Source organism: Mustela lutreola, chromosome 4 (genome assembly GCF_030435805.1).
Source record: "Mustela lutreola isolate mMusLut2 chromosome 4, mMusLut2.pri, whole genome shotgun sequence".
NCBI classification, from domain to species: domain Eukaryota; kingdom Metazoa; phylum Chordata; class Mammalia; order Carnivora; family Mustelidae; genus Mustela; species Mustela lutreola.
In genome coordinates, this window is record NC_081293.1 from 108,674,478 (window position 1) to 108,682,224 (window position 7,747).

Genomic DNA, 7,747 nt, shown 5'->3' on the forward strand with positions numbered 1-7,747 from the left:
TTTCTGGGGGTGAAAATCCCAACCCAGATGTCCTAAAGGAGAGTCATGGGAACCAGCTGTGACCTGCCTCGTGGGGTCCCCACAGGTGGCCCCATGTTTGGACAGGGTCAAGGCAGGGATCAGCACATAATGTCCACACCAAATGTCATGTCCATGTCTCACTCATCCCTGCTTCCCAACCCCTCAGGATGTTGTGAATGTCCTTCCCTATCCACACCGGAGGTCTCATGCTAAGACAGACCAGGGGGGCTTAGTGGTGTCAGAGAGGCCTAGCCCTGGCTGTCTGGATGAGGGCTCAGCCCTCCTGCTCAAGACTGAGCACCAGCCCCTGCAGCCCTCCCAAATTCCTGCCAATGCCTGTTTGCAGACACCCTGTGGGTCTGGGGTCCCAGGTGGACCCCACTGGCTCCTCACGGTGGACGGATCACTCTCCAGGACCCCGCTGGCCTCCAAGCCAGGGTTTGCAGATAGAGGGTGGGGAGACCCCACCGCAGCCCTGGGCTGATGCACCTGCCATCACTTTCCCATCACGGCCCCTCGACCCCAGGTCGGGGGGGCCAGTAGGCTCCAAGCACGCTGGTGTAGACTCCAGGAGCCTGGAGTTCGGCCAAAGAGCAGCATCTCGAGGATGGGTCCAGGGCATCTCACAGCACCGGGGTCTGCGCTCTGGCCAGGCCCAGAGACAGGGTCCACATCCTTCCCAGAGGCCGCTGCAGAAGGAAAGAACTCGGTGGTCCTTCTGGAAAGTGCACTGGAGACAAAGAGGTTGCACAGATGTAGACACAATGCACTGACAGAGTTTGCACATACAAATGTACACACAATGCACTGACAGAGTTTGCACATACAAATGTACACACATGCGCACACACGGACACCCATCCGGGCCAGTGCACACATTCTACACAGATCATACAAGGATGCCCCACCTCTCCTTAGCCCCCTCCAGCGCCCCAGGCCTGCAGCGCCCCCCAGGCCTGCACCCCCCTCCACCGGGAAGCCCTCCCCTCCCCTGCCTTTCTCTTGGCCTCTGCCCATGCATGTGACAGGGACTCCCGTGTTTCCCCACCAGAAAGCTAGATTTTAACAGAAAATCTCCCGTTCTCTGAACGTTGGTTGGAAAATGAGATGTTTAAATGCTGGGCAGGGGATGAGGCTGCGAGATTGTCGAGGGAAATGACAGTTTTTTCTGTTGGAACCAACCCCCCCCCCCAGCTCAGCATCAGCTAGAGAGGACGTCCAAGGGCTTCTTTAGCCTCACTCCAGGCCCTGGGAGCCTCTGAGCTAGTGGGGCCCCGCCGTCTCAGGTAGCCAGCGATGGTGTGGCCGTCAGCCTGGCCCTGGGGTCCCACCAAAGCCTGTTCCAGCTCCACGCCTCTGCCCCTCTGGCTCCCTGGGCTCGTGGGAGGGCTCCTCCTGTGGCGGCCCATGGTGTCCAGCTCTCCGGTGCAGGCTGGCTCTGAAGCGGGACCCACCTCCAGGCCAGCACATCAGAGGGTGAGGGCAGACACCAGACAGAAGGCCCCCCCGACCCTGCCCTCCTACCACAGCCTGGCTGGTCCCTGATTACAAGGCTGGGCCTCTCTCCTCTGTCCAAGACCCCAGCCACCCTGGTCCCGTCTCACAAGGACAGGAAGTGGGCTGTCCTGGGCACCCCCCCCACCCCCATCAGCCAGCGGGGGGCCCTCATGAAGTCCACTGTTCAGGCCCCCCCACCCGACCCGGGCCTGGCCCCATGGCATTCTGTGGTCCTGGCCCCGCGGCCTCCCAGCCCCTCCCCCTTGGTGACCCTGGCATCGGCTACCCCCAGAAAACCCCGTTTCTCTGTGCCTGGCAACATTGCTGGTCATGGCACCTGGACTGTGGGCGCCTCCTGCCTTCTCCTGCAGGGGTGACGCACCTGCATCGGTGTGTCCCCTGGGGCCAGAGGACCACACCTCATGTGGCGGTGGTCCCAGCCACACAGCCAGCCCTACAGTTGCCTTCCACCCTGAGGACCACCCAGCAGCTACCACCAACCACTCCTCACCCTAGACATCCAACAGACTAAGGAGCCTGCACAGGAGGTGCCTTGAGAGACTGTGGGTGGGAGAGAACATTCCAGAGAAGAGTGGGAGGCAGGAGGTGCAGCCACTGTGTACGGGGCATGACCCAGTGAGACTGGGGTGAGGAAGGTGGGACAAGGACCCCCGTCCAGGGGCCGTGACACCAGTGATGGGGACAGGACCCCCGCCCAGGGCTCGAGACACCCATGATGGGGACAGGACCTCTGCCCAGGGCTCATGATGTGTGTGATGGGAACAGGCCTTGCCCAGAGCTTTTGATGACAGTGATGGCAGGACCCCCGCCCAGGGTTCATGATGTCAGTGATGGGGACAGGACCCCCCCCCCAGGAGTTGTGACACCTGATGATGGGGACTGAGCTCAAGATCCCACTCAGGGGCCATGATGTCCCCCACAAAGAGGGGCAAGTTTGTCTCCACCTTGAGAGCTGGAGGAAGCCCCATCCCAGCCGACCCCGTAGGACCAGTGGGGATACTGTGTGCTTAGCCCACGAAGGCCATGATGCTGCAGGTGAGCGCAGTGGGACTTCAGTTTCCCCACCTGTACTGGCTTTCAGGGGCTGCTAGGAAGCAGGAAGGCCTGACTGTCTTGGAAGAAGATGGGCTGAGGCTAGGCTGGTGGGGCCAAGAAGCAGCGCACGTCCCTGCCCCGCGGCTGGAGAGCTCACGGCAGCACCGTTCCTGGAAACCTCTGGTTTCTCCACCTGCCCTCAGAACTGTGAAGGCAAATGGGCCCTGTGCCCACGCTTCTCCTGCCAACACCTCTTGCTCTGTTCCCAACCCCAGCCCTCTGGGCTGTGCATCCCCTCCCGGCATGGCCACGGCTCGTGACCCCAGGGGGTTACAGCCAACCTCCGCACTCCCCTACCGCAAGACCCCCAGCTCAGGGAGAAGGGTGGCCCAGCCACACAGGAGGTTCCCATTGCAGGTGAAGAAATGTTTACGATGGTGCCAGCCTGCAGGGAATGGCCACGCTCCCCCACCACAGAGTCCCCCGCCCCAAGCGTGGTGCTTTCTGGAAGTCTAGAGGGCCTGGGATCAGTGTGCGTGTCTGTACCCTCGGGCAGTGTGGCCCCTGTGACCGAGGTCGTCAGGGGGATGGGGGGGACGGCTACCTCTGCAGGGGGGCATGAGGTGGGTGGGCAGGTGGTAGACGGACAGATGAGGGAAAACGAGAGGAAGTCCAAGTGAGCCGGGGACGAGACAGCTCCAGGACGCAGATCGGGCGTGAGTTCTGTTTTCTCCGCGCGTTTCCGAATTGTCCCAGCTTCCTACAACGCGTGTTATTCTTCTGATCAGAGCGACTAGGGGTTGTTTTCTAAGTAGTACGAGCTGCATCACAGAAAGCTTCCCAGAGCAGGGGGCACCTTGGCCACCAGCAGTGGCCTCCTACCGTCCTTGCATGGCCCCAACAGGAAAACCCGGCGGGGAGGGAAGGCCAGGTCCTGTCGGAGGGCCTCCAGCTCCTGGACAGGCTCCCTCCGTCATGGGTTCCCAGGGCTGACCCAGCCCCCAATTCCAGGCAGCCCCCTGGGGAGTTCCCAGAGGCCACACAACTATCAGGGGCCCAGCCGTCCCTGTCTGGAGGGGCATCAGGCCACGCCTGGGTCCGGACTCCAGGCGCCAGGCCAGAGGGTTATGTTGCAGTGTGCGGTGTGAGAGGTCACGGGCCAGAGTGTGGGTCACCGTCTGCAAAAAGAGGCCTGATGCTGTCCCCTCCCACACTGTCCACGGGTGCCTAGATGCAGGGACACACTGAGCTGCATGATGGACAAGGACCCTGACCCAGCAGATTACGCTCCCAAGGAGCAGACAGTAAACATCCCAGAAGGGAGCTTCCCTAGGCCTGTGCTGGGAAGCGAGAGGCCAGGGCAGCAGAGCTGAGGGGACAGGCAAAAGGACCCCAAGTAGGAGAGCACTGGGGGAGCAGCCCACCAGGACGGTGCAAGGTGGGGTTGGGGTGGGGGAGGAGAGGGAGGGAGGAAGAGAAGGGAGGGAAATGGGAGGTTAGATGCAGGAAGGAGCTCAGGTGCTCCAAGCGGTCAGAGAGGAGGGGACTAGGCAGGATGGCCTGCCAGACCTTGTGACCATAGGTCCCACAAGCCGAGGCCACATCCTGGTGAGCCAGTGGCAAGTCTGGTCAGCCTGGCCTCAGACCTAGCATCCAAGCAAACCAGACCCTAAATCCCCTGGTCTTGGTGTAGGGGAGGCACAGAAAGCGAGGACAAGAAGCCAGCAGGACCTGCCAGCGAGTGACCGTGGCTTCGCTACCCCTCTGTCCTCCTAGGCCTGGTGTCCCCCTCAGGCCCGTGTGCTGCCTCCTTCCTGGGCTTCAGCGGGGAAAAATTTGGGAACTGCCAGCATGAGGCCGCCGGTCACTGTCGTGGCCAGGATCTCGGCCGCTGGCCATCCTGGAGAGGCCTGGGCTGAGGCCCCAGAACTCTGCAGAGGGGGCATGAGGCCATCACGGTGCCCCTTGGGGCCGGCAGGAAGAGCTGGGTTATCTAAGCCCCGGCAGGGGAGTATCTGGGCTGAAACATCTGGAAATCCACAGAGCAGAGGCTGAGGGCCACAGCAGACAGCTGTCCAAGACCAAGGTCACGAGCGGGCAGAAAAGGTGACCTGGACCCAGTGGCAATGGCCTCAGTCACCCCGAGGCCCCTTCTCTGCCTGGCCCTCAGGGAAGAAGGATGGAGGAAGCTCCCTCACCATCCCAGGAGTGCCACCAGCCACGCGGCCTGGCTGGCCTGCCACAGGCGGGCCCTTCTAGGAAGAGGCCTTCCTGGTAGCCACCAGGCCCTGCACAGAAAGAGCCGGGACATTCCCTGGCCCGGTGCTGGTGCTCTAACACAGGCGGCTGTTCTCATAGAAAGTTCCAGGGAAGACACACGGCACCACAAGAGAAACAAGGCACCGTGCCCGGGGTCTTACCGCAGGGTGGGGTCGCACCTCTTGGGGAGCATCACGGGCCCCTTCTCTGCCCTTTGTTTTTTTTGTTTCATTTTACCTTTGTTTTTTTAAAGTGGCACCATTGCCCTGTGACAGGATACTGGTTTCAGGTGTGGGGGGAGGTGACTGGGTGACTGGATGTCTGTGAACTGTGGGACACGATCTGCATGATGTCTCCTGAGCGCCCGTTAGCTCGCACTGTCACAGATTTTCTTTTCTTGTGATGGAAACTTTTAGGATCCACTCTCTCTGCGATTCACAAATGAACCTGGTTTTGTTAAGGACCAACAGCCAGGCCGCCCATCCCACCCCCACCGCCCCTCAGGCGATACCTCCCTGAGGGAGGGAAATGGCGCACCTTATCAGGGCCTTTTTTAAGTTTTAAACAGTGTTCCTGATGCAGGGGGTCCATCCAAGGAGGAAGTCCCTGGGCCAGCTGGGCCAGTGCCAGCCCCTCCCCCACATTCCTCCTCCCACTGCTGCCTTTAAAGGCTCCTGGGGCCCACAGGCCACCATCTGCCTTCTGCCTGCCACCTGCCACCATGCGCTGTCTTGTAAGCCTAGCTCTGGCCCTGCTGGCCCTGGAGGCTGCCCTGGCCCTGGCCCCAGCCCCGGCCCTCACCTTGCCAGGTAGGCTTGAGCTGCCATCCCTTGGCCGGGCGTGGGGGGGGGTGGCGCCCAGGAGGGTCCTCCCAGCCTCCCTCTGCCCCAGGTGCATCCCCGACACACCGCTGGCCCTGATATGTTGGTGATAGGATGGGCGGCACAGGGTGGAGGAGGCTTGCCCCTGAGGGGTCCCCCACAGCAAAAGAGCAAGGCACTGCCTAGAGACCCCCAGGTGCCACAAGGCCGGGCCCCCGTCCTTGGACCCCTGGGTTTTAACCCCACCTACTGTCGTGGGCCTGGACCTGACGTACCCTTTCGTTCCCAGGTCACACTCTGCTTACTCTCTTCCTTTCAAGAAAGGGGGCAAGTTAGGGTGCTGGGGACGAGACTGCCCATGGCTCTTGCCCCACCTTGCACCCCCACCAAGCAGCCCCAGGGGAGGTGGTCCATGGGCCCCCCTCACCTGCCTGTCCTGTGTGCAGCGCAGGCTGTGTGCCCGGAGCTCAGCTCCTCTGAGGAGGACGCCTGTGTGGTCTCCTGCAACTCAGACGAGAACTGCCCCCAAGGCACCAAATGCTGCCCCAGGAGCCCCTGCAGCCGCTCCTGCGTGGTCCCCCTCATCGGTAACACCACGGCCCCCACGTCCCAGCTGAGGCCTGTCTGGGGGTGGGAGGAGCCAGCTTGCTCTAGGGTCCCCCCTGAGGGGGCACCCCAGACCCCTCTTAGTGACCCACCTCCCCAGCTCCCTGAACTCCACCCGGGAGTGAGCCCACTCCCCTGCTGGCGTGTGGGCTCAGGCTCACAGGCCTCCTCCCAGCATCGCCCAGGCCCAGCTCTCTGAAGCGGCAGCCGCGGTCCCCTCCTTAGGGGCCCAGAGGGCACGGTGGCAGCCCTGGGGACCAGGACACCAGCTGCAGGGGAGACCAGCTGCAGGGCGAACTCAGGGCCTGAGGGCCGGCCGTTTCTCCCCAGCGCCTGTGCAGAAGGCCGGCCGCTGCCCCTGGGTGCCGGCCCCGCTGACGCCCGCACCCTGCCTGGAGAGCAGTGAGTGCTCCCGGGACGACCACTGTGCCGGTGACAGAAAGTGCTGCCTGAGCACCTGCGCCATGAGGTGTCTCTCACCCGAGGCAGGTGAGCGCCCCACACCCTCCCGGGACCGCACCACGGCCACGGCCACAGCCCCAGCCACTGTGGCAGAAGAAGGCCTGGGCTCAGACTAGGCGTCAGGCGAGCAAAGGAAGTGGAGACTCAGAGACTCGTCTGAGCGGGACAGCAAGCCATGGTCCAGCCCAGGCTGAGGAGGGCCTGTGACCTTGCCACGTAACCCTGGGAGGCAGCTGAGCTCCCAAATGTGGGAGGAGGCCTGGGGCAGGAGCCAGGAACCGTGGATCCTGACCCCCTGTGCCCAAGCCTGCCTGTGGGCCATGGGGAAGGCCGGGGTGGGAAGGCTGTGGAGCGGCCCCCGAGGTTGGGTCCCGCTCCTCTGAGGCCTCCGTGTCGCCTGCAGAGGAGCCACTCCAGTGAGGGGCTTCCCCAGGAACCCCCCGGCTGCCAGGAGCGACCAGCCTGAGCCTGCTTGGCAAGAACCTCGTCTCCCCGATCCAGAGAGCGCGAGACACTTCCCACCTGCTGCCAATAAAAACCCACTTAGCTTCACGTCTCTCTGTCTGTCTGTCCGGGGCACCTGCCAGGAGGGACAAAGCACACAGGCCTCTGGGAGCTCCCAGGCTGCCCACTCAGCCCTCGGGGGTCCGACCCTGCTGAGAGGCGTCGCTGGCATAGGAATGGGGGGAGAGCAAAGACTGCAGGGAGGGCTGGGGCCCCGATGTCGATGTGGCCTCTCTCCACGGCAGCGTGTGACCCCATCGGGTGGTTGATGCGTAGGGCAGTGTGCTCGCAGGGAGCCTCAGTGCCCAAAGCGCCTCGGGCAGCCTCACTAGGACCCGCAGGGAAGCACGCCCACCCAGCACACACGTGAGCCCCCGGGGTTGCTACCAGGCTGCCCCGACCGCAAGCACCCCCAGAATTTCCAGAGGCCACCTGCTCCCTGCCTCGCTAAGCTCTGGATTCAGGGGTTCCCACGAACTCCACAGGCTCACCAAGTTGTGAGGATGACCCACAGAAATCTG

General features: G+C 62.9%; 1 long non-coding RNA gene across 1 annotated transcript; it reads left to right on the top strand.

Annotated features, from left to right (window-relative positions):
- The first annotated feature begins 1,232 nt into the window (after positions 1–1,232).
- LOC131830369 (uncharacterized) lies at positions 1,233–7,257 on the top strand. The gene is made up of 5 exons (XR_009353131.1): positions 1,233–1,307; positions 1,890–2,066; positions 6,101–6,241; positions 6,591–6,749; positions 7,126–7,257. It is a non-coding gene; the product is annotated as an uncharacterized LOC131830369 (long non-coding RNA).
- The last annotated feature ends 490 nt before the right edge of the window (positions 7,258–7,747 follow it).